The sequence below is a fragment of the Loxodonta africana genome, chromosome 1 (genome assembly GCF_030014295.1).
Source record: "Loxodonta africana isolate mLoxAfr1 chromosome 1, mLoxAfr1.hap2, whole genome shotgun sequence".
Lineage (NCBI taxonomy): Eukaryota > Metazoa > Chordata > Mammalia > Proboscidea > Elephantidae > Loxodonta > Loxodonta africana.
The window spans coordinates 78,371,908-78,380,780 of record NC_087342.1 but is presented as its reverse complement, the minus strand read 5'-3'; the positions used below and the strand labels follow the sequence as shown (position 1 = coordinate 78,380,780).

General features: G+C 39.3%; 2 non-coding genes across 2 annotated transcripts; one reads left to right on the top strand and one right to left on the bottom strand.

Annotated features, from left to right (window-relative positions):
- The first annotated feature begins 1,109 nt into the window (after positions 1-1,109).
- TRNAA-UGC (transfer RNA alanine (anticodon UGC)) lies at positions 1,110-1,181 on the top strand. Its single transcript has one exon. It is a non-coding gene; the product is annotated as a tRNA-Ala (tRNA).
- Positions 1,182-8,801: 7,620 nt separating this feature from the next.
- On the bottom strand, positions 8,802-8,873 carry TRNAA-AGC (transfer RNA alanine (anticodon AGC)). Its single transcript has one exon. It is a non-coding gene; the product is annotated as a tRNA-Ala (tRNA).

Genomic DNA, 8,873 nt, shown 5'->3' with positions numbered 1-8,873 from the left:
TTAAATTCCGGAGAGCGGGAGCAAGGACCATGTTTTTGCAGCCGAAGGGGTCGTAGGACAGTGGTCGGCAGCTAGGAATGTGAGCGGTTCCGGAAGACACTCAATGGTCGGCTCCTGTGAGCACAACGGCCATCGGCACCAGGGAGGGGCGGTTCAAGAGCTCGGGCTTCAGTGCTGAGCATTGGTAACGCTTACCCCTCCTGTCACCAGCACAATTACCAAATACACCACGCCAGCTCCATGTCCATATGATAGGGTCACGGGGAGACCAGATCAGTTCCACCCAGCGTCAAAGCCAGGTCTCATTTTTCTGTTGATCTCTGCCAAGAGTAAATTGCCTTTGTCCTGCTCGTCAACAAGACCCCTCCTATGAGCCTGAAGAAATCTCTGTCCGGTACTTACTGGGGGCGTCGATGCTCCACCACCACCCAGAAATCCTAGAAGCACAGCCGCCCACAGCTGCAAGCCTAAATTGGTCCTCGAGTGCAACATTTGGCCTTTATTCATCTGACCAAGCCCTGCCTGTAAGACTCCTGGAGGCGTCAACTTCTGCGCAACTGTGTAGTATGCTTCCTGCCTGCTGTTGTAGTTACGTACACTTATCTTGGTCAGAGGACTTGCCATATTGTATTGAAATTATTAGTTTATGTATTTGGGATTACCCTCAACACACACACTTCACTGCAAGATTATCTGTACTGTAGCATAGCATACACACCGAACAGGGTACACTTTTAATTTATTTTCTCATCGCTCTTTATTGATTTGCTGCTGTGTGCCGGACTCTATACTGGGGGCTTGGGATAGAGCGATGGGATAGATACAGTCTCAGCTCTGCCCTCCGAAGCTACCTTGCTAGAGAAGGAAACAAACTTCGTCAAATTATATAAATATGTAAGTATAAACTCTGCTAAATTATATTAAGGAAAAGTATAGGGAACTTATAGACTGTATTATTTAGTAAGCTTTTGTTAAATCTACCTGATTATATTTCTGTGAATATAGATCAAAAAAAAAAAAAAAACCTCGGAATTGTGCAGGACTGAGTCGTACCATTTCGGAAAAATTTATAAGCCAACAATCATAAGCAGAACAGTTTTTGCAGCGTTGGGGATGTAGCTCAGTGGTAGAGCGCATGCTTTGCATGTATGAGGCCCCGGGTTCGATCCCCGGCATCTCCACTTTAGCTAAGCCTTCTCAGGATGGGAATTTGAGGGTTTTTTTCTCCTACTTGCCCAACTTAAATTAACAGGTTACTGGAAGATTTTAAAATAGATGTACCAAATTACTCGGAACATATTAATATTAACCAAATACCTCCAGACGGCTAATAAAACTTATATATCTAATATATCGAAATCATAAACATTTCAAAACACTTTTAAACGTCACCACAGGTCAATAAAATGACTACCAAGGCTTCCTCTAAAACAAGTTATGAGTGGTGATAGTCTGGATTTGTTCGTTACCCTATATGACAGAGTAGAACTGCCCCATAGGGTTTATAAGGAGCGCCTGGTGCGCTCGAACTGCCTAGTTTTTAGTTAGCAGCCTTAGCTCTTAACAACTAAGATTTCCGTTTCTTCCCATAGATACTGTTTTAATCACTCATTTTACACAGTCAGGTTTACAGTGTTATGCAGGAAGACAGTGACTGACTGAAGGTAGATGGTTTGTGACTAGAAACGTAATTCTCTGGAGCAGAGTTCAAGATGATTCTACTCTCCTAGCCATTTGGATCATCCCCTCAACAGACTTTGTGCTTTATTTCAGAACTGTCAGAGCTATTTATTCTGACGCTTTTTTTTTTTTTTAAACTTTGGTCTTTCCACCAATATGATACTTATTTCGAATGTCATGTATACAACCCATTGTAAGCCAGTTTTTCAACTGCTTGTTGAATGAGGCCTGGTATGGTTCAATTGGGTGACCTAAAGGCAATTTTTTTTTTCTCATAAACAAGACCTGACTTATTGACAGTCTTGTCACAAGAAGATACGCAAATCAGGTTAAAGAATTCTTTGACCAAAGACTGGAGAGAGAACAGAGAGAGATGCCAGGATATAGTAAGTGGTCAAAAAACTCAAACCAAACCCAGTGCGGTCGAGTCTATTCCGACTCATAGCGACCCTATAGGGCAGAGTAGAACTGGCCCATAGAGTCTCCAAGGAGCGCCTGGCGGATTCGAACTAGCGATCCTTTGGTTAGCAGCCGTAGCACTTAACCACCACGCCACCAGGGCTTCCATAATAAGAGGTAAAGCTTATAATTTGCATGCATATGGTTCCCAGTTCTATTCTTAGTTTCTCCTCTTATGTCTTCTCCACCAAGGAACAGAAACAAAACCTCTAGCTATTCAATCTGCCTGTTCATTCATGGCAGGGACAGAGTACCCAATAAGCAAGGTACCCATCTGCTTACAATTTTTGTGCTTACTTACTAACCTGCACAATTTCACCTGTTTTTCACCACGTCTTTGATGTGTGAAAACCGTGTGATATTGTACACTACAGATTAGTAAATAAACATAATTCAGCCCTGAGTACCTTGCTTAAGGTAAGCCTGGGTATACCTTGCTTACTGGTTAATTTGCCCCTGATTCATGTTTTATTTTGTTCCCCTTTCCATGTCCCTACTAGTCATTACTTCCAACCTTCCCACTTCTCGAGTGCAAGTATTCTAGAAGAAGCTACATAAAGATGCAATTTGGTGGAATTTTTGGCCAGTGATCAGAAGAGTCAGAAACATCAATAATGCGGATGTGGTTCAGAGGTAGAATACAGAAATCCTACCTTGGAGGACCCAGATTTAATCCCCCACATTTTTTTTTTCCTCTTTTGTCTTGCCTCTTAAAGGGCATGTCACGGTCTGAATTCTGAAAAGCATATGGTTTTGTTCCCTTAGCAACTCTGAAAATAGATTAAAATGCCAGAATTATATGCGCTTAAATACATACTTTTTTGTTTTCTATTTATTTTTTATTGATGTATCATTCCACATGCAACTGGCTCTGTTGGTTAGGTCCTAATACTGAGCAGACTTTTGATCCCTGTAAGGATCTCTTTTTTGAGTGGCAAATTTAATTTATCCTTTCACAGAAGTCCACAACATCTATTTACTCTATGTCCTGTCTAATATCGTGTGCTGAATGTTTTCTTTTGGTTCCAGGGAGAAGCTTTTATATTTTTAATTATTGCCCTGTAATTGTCTTCTCAATACATCATACTTGCTCTGGTGCACTAGCTGTTGACCTAAGGAATGAGAATGCAGCAAATTGAAAACAGATGCCACATTTTCTATATGTTCATGGTAATTCTTGTGTTCTGTGACATGTAAATATAATCACACTGAACATTTCCAGGAACTTATACTTAAAATAACTGAGTACCATCTTTCTTTATTTTACTTTGAAAAAGAAATACAGATGCTGAAATGAAGCCACATTGCTTCGAGTACTAGGACATTTTTGATGCTGCTCCATCAACTCTTTAATGGTAGGGGGAGCAGTGTGGGGGAGAATAATGCATGGATGAGTATCACATTCTTGTCATTAATCTTACAACACCAAGATCTTTGGCTCAGGGAAGACCATCACTGTAACTTCTCTTCATCTTTCTGGTTTCCATTTGAAACCAACAGCTATTAAATAATGCATACCACAGAACATACATAACTCAGGTAAACTGGATTCTTAATAGAGATTAGGAAGGGTCTTCTTCAATGAGGGAAACTGTTTCTAAAGAAAAAGTGACTGTTCGTCGTGCAAGAGGTAGCTAGATACATAAAACTTGTTCTCCATATTTCCTCCATTCTGTTTGTCCTATGTTATTATGATTTTATAATTGATATTTTGGTTCTGTTTCTTCATAATAATTACTGACATGACTCATTTTATAAAATAAATAAAACCTCTTTCTTATCTCTTAAGCATACAGTAAGTTAACTACCATCATCATTATCATCTTTATCATCATCATAGTTTTTATTATCATTCTCAACTAGTGGCACACATGACTCTCCCAAGCACAAACCATAAGGCCAAAAAAAAAAAAAAAAAAAGTGGAAGATAAATTCAATTAATTAAAATTAAATATTTCAACCAAACATAAGATTCAGCCAAACATAAGAGGACTTGGGTGGGCTATTTTTGATTCAGAACTCCCCATGGGCTGGGCTGAGGCTGTCCAGCCTGAGTCACGGTTTGATTTCTCCCTCTGCCCAATCTTGTGTCTACTCTCTGCCCTCCACATGTATGGATCCCAAAGGTACTCCTTAATAAACACCCTGCACATTAAACTCCATGTAAATAAAACCTCTTTCTTATCTCTTAAGCATACAGTAAGTTAACTACCATCATCATTATCATCTTTATCATCATCATAGTTTTTATTTTTTTTTTCAAGCCAGAGGCTGTCTATGGAAATCAGTGCCTTTGGCAAGCACTGAAATTGCCTCCTATTTTTAGAGGCTTAGTGGGGGTAACAGAGTCCAGGGGCGATCTCTAAATTGTTGCAACCCCTCTCCAGTTCCAGCACCCAGAGGCAATCTCTAAATTGCTCCCCACCCTGCCCCCCCATTTCCAGATGAGTACACGTTGATAGCAGTGACACTTCAGCAGAAATGCCTCCCTTCCCCTCCTCTTGCCAGCTGCCTCAATCAGAAACCTTTCATATTTGTGACACCTCAGGATATCATTTGACCCCTCTTCTTATGCCCCCTTAGACCTGTGGCCGGGGACAAGTTTCCCCTCTGCCCTCCCTTGATAGGTCTCTGCACTCCTGTCCAAACATCTGAAACCCATCTTTTAGATAACTTTATTATAATATCAGCTCAAAAATACAAGTCAAGTTGGTTAATTTTTTACTTAATACATTATAAAAACTACAACTGCACCTTCCTTGCTTTCACCAATGGGAAAAAAAAATTTTTTTTAAGTTTCTTCCCTTTTTACACTCAGCAGAGCAAGATAACACAGTCTGCCTTGACCCAGGGAGGCTCTCAAATACGAAAGCATTCATATTCAAATATGATCTCTCACAGCTGTGATGGAAATGCTATGGTTAATAGAAACTGCTCAGTGGCAGCCCCCTTCAAGTGGCACCCAGGGCATGGGCCATACCAGCCATACTTTAGAGGTCTGCTTCCCAGAGAATCTAGTCTATGATACCAAGCATCATAGTGAACAAGATAGGCATACAGCAATATTGGTGGACCTTAAAAAGACTACTCGTTTTGAAGGGTAAGAAACATATTGAATTCTATGAATCACAGCACTTACATAAATTAAAAATACAGTATGTATACAGAAGTCCCTGAGGTTTACACTTGGCTACTAACCAAAAGGTTGGTGGTTCAAATCCACCCAGTGGGTACTGCAGAAAAAAGCCTGGTGATCTTCTGTAAAGACCACAGCCAAAAAAACCTTATGGAACTCAGTTCTACTCTGTAACACATGGAGTTGCCATGAGTCAGAATCACCTTCATGGCAATAGGTTTGTTTTTTTTTTTTGGTGTATGCACAAAAGCAATATAAGTTAAAAGAAGACAGAAAAATAAAAAGATACATTATGAGGACACGTTAAACACATTTAAATTATTGCATATAGCGGAAAGAATCTAAGATAAGAAAGGGGAAGTGGGATAAAAAGGGAAAAATACACATTACATAAATGAGAGAGGAGCCTTCTAGAAACTTACAGGATAAAGTATATGATTATCTCAAAGCTCCCTACTTTAAGTAAAACAAAGATAGAATTAAAAATTAATACACTGCTCTGAATTTTAAGAAGCAGAAGCTGTTCTTCGATGAAAATAAAATTTAAAAAAAAATTTAAGATTATACAAAAACTGTTTTTATTTCTTGGCCAACAAAGCCTTCTTAAATAAGACAAAGAGCAAATGACTTAAAGGCAAATCCTGATACATTTGGTTAGGACATCTAAAAAATTATGACATTTGTGTTTTTAACTTTTTGTTTTGGGAATTTTGAAACATAGACAGAAGTAGAGAGCATATTATGATGAATTCCCATGTACCCATCAGACAACTTTAATCATTTATCATCATTTCGTTGTTCTTGTTTCATCTTTATCCAGTCCACTTCCTTTTTATTTTATTCTTTTATGTTTTTCCCCTAGTGTATAAATCAAATTTCAGACATTATATTAATTTCACCCATAAATATTTATGTGTTATAAATCCTATCTCTATGATGTTAATGAAATGGGATTAGTCACGGTTATGGTAATGAAGCAGGACTCAATCTACAAGATTAGATTGTGTCTTGAGCCAATCTCTTTTGAGACATAAAAGAAGTGAGCAGAGAGACAGGGGGACCTAATACCACCAAGAAGCAGCACTGGAAACAAGCTTGTCCTTTGGACCTGGATTCCTTCTTGGAGAAGCTCCTAGACCAGGGGAAGATTGATGATAAGGACCTTCCTCCAGAGCCGACAGAGAGAGAAAGCCTTCTCCTGGAGCTGGCATCCTGCATTTGGACTTCTGGCCTCCTAAACTGTGAGAGAGTAAATTGTTCTTTGTTAAAGCTATCCACTTGTGGTATTTGTTATAGCAGCACTAGATGACAAGACACTATCTGATACTTGATCCTTTAATTTTCTTTTCCTGTCTAAATGCCTTGATTAATACCTCCATTACAGTAGTAAATAGCAGTGAAGATAGTATCATTGTCTTGTCATGAAACCATTTTAATATTCTATTTAACCACAAATACCTTAATGGGACTTAAAATAGGTGGTTGTTATTGTTGTCAGTTGCTGTCAAGTCAGCTCCAACTCATGGCAACCCAGTGTACAACAGAATAAAATGTTGTCTGTTCTGTGCCATCTTCATGATTGTTGGTATGCTTGAGTCCATTGTCGTGGCCACTTTGTGTTCTAAGTGCCTTTCAACCTAGAGGGGCTCATCTTCCAGTACTATACTGGACAATATTCCATCCTGGTCATAGGGTTTTCACTGGCTGATTTTCAGAAGCAGAATTGCCAGGTCTTTCTTCCTAGCATTTGGTGATCTGTGGACACACAGTATTCCAATCACTTTTTATCCCTCAAGAGTTTTTTGGGAGTATGCTTTTCCCACTGAAAGTATTTACTGCCCTTCAGTGGGGACTTGTGTAACAGCAAAAGGTGAAACAAACATTAATTGAAGCAAAATACCTGGAGTATGAGACTTGAAAGTAAGGTAGTGCAACCAGGAACTGTGGGTAAAAATTTTGTCACTTTTTGACTTTTGTACCCCTAGGTAAGCCTTGTAAGCATATTTATGGTTTCCTGTGTGATAGTTAGGGAGCCCTGGTGGGCTTGGTTTTATTTTTGTGTGTGTGTCATATTTGGAAAGCCAGAGATTCCCAGCATAACCTAATGGAAGGTACCCCAACATATTTTGAGCAAACAATGTTCGTTGGGAAAGAAGATCAGCCATCAGTCAGGAAAAAGTTCAGTGGTAGCCATGTAGTCCCAAATAATATTTCTCAAAATCCATATTACCAACCAAAAATTTAATCACACTCCATGACTCAGCATACCTCCATTAATAGAAACACATGGTATGAAAAAAAAAAAATTCAAAGCAGAAAATAATAAGATCACCAAAGGGCTACTCTGTCTTAGTCTAGAAGCTCTGCTGAAACCTGTCCATCATGGGTGACCCTACTAGTATTTGAAATACTGGTGGCATAGCTTCCAGTATCATAGTGACATGCAAGTCACCACAGTATGACAAAATGACAGATGGGTGGTGGAAAATGGATGGTACAGACCATTAAAGCTATATATGTTACACAGAATTATTTTCCAGATTAAAAAATAATTCCTAGAAATAAATAGATCAAAACTTGACAATTGGTTTTTTTTTCCCTCAGATTGTGTATTCCACCAATATTTCAGACTAGTTTCTGGCCTAGGTGAGTCAGCTTTGATTTTTGGATTGGTTAACATATGTAAGTGTTGTGGGACGCTTGTTTGCATTGGAGTCACTGAAAGTGATCCTCCAGTAAAATTAATTCTAAAATGACCCCAGCACATCATTTACTTGATTGAACAAGAGTTATTTATATGCTTGGCCTCTCACACTCCCAATGAGCTATTTCAGCTAAGTGGTGGTGGTTCTGGATTCATTTAACCAGCCAATCTTCATTCAATCTGTATCATTCATTTCAGACTTGGAAGGCACTGTGTATTATGACAAGCAGAACTTCATTGTCTTTTGTATGCATACTACCCATGGTAATAACTGGGGGGCACTGGTTCCATTTCTGGTGATCAGAGAAAACAAAGTTTGGGTTGATCGGAATTTCAGAAGAAGGAAATCAATAAGATTTTTTTGTTTGTTTCTGGTACTCCCTCTCCTGTGTTCTTTACTCCAAGAGCTCTTCAGGATTCAAAAGAAGGAGAATGGAACTGACAGTCTGTTATGTTTTTAAATCTTCTATTTTTTCTTTCTTTCTTTTCTGTGTTCAGTAATCCCATAATACGGAATGCAAAGAAACCAGGCTGATAAACTTGCAAACTTGCTTTTTACACAGCGTTCAAAGATTTCCCCAATGAGCCAGCTGGTTGATTCTGGCATTGTTTCAGGCCCAGCATCTCTGGTGATGACAGTGCGCTCGGAACAGAAATTGGTACCGCAAAAGCAGTACTAGGTGTCAGGTTAGTTCCTAACAGGCAGAAAATTGAATGAAAGAGGAGATCAGGTTTAACGGGAGAAACTGAAATGGAAAACAGATTGGCTAGAAGGAGAGGGAAGAAAGTGCTCCGATTACAAATATAGCGTCTCAAAACTGGTGGAGGTGCCGGGGATTGAACCCGGGACCTCGTACATGCTAAGCACGCGCTCTACCACTGAGCTACACCCCC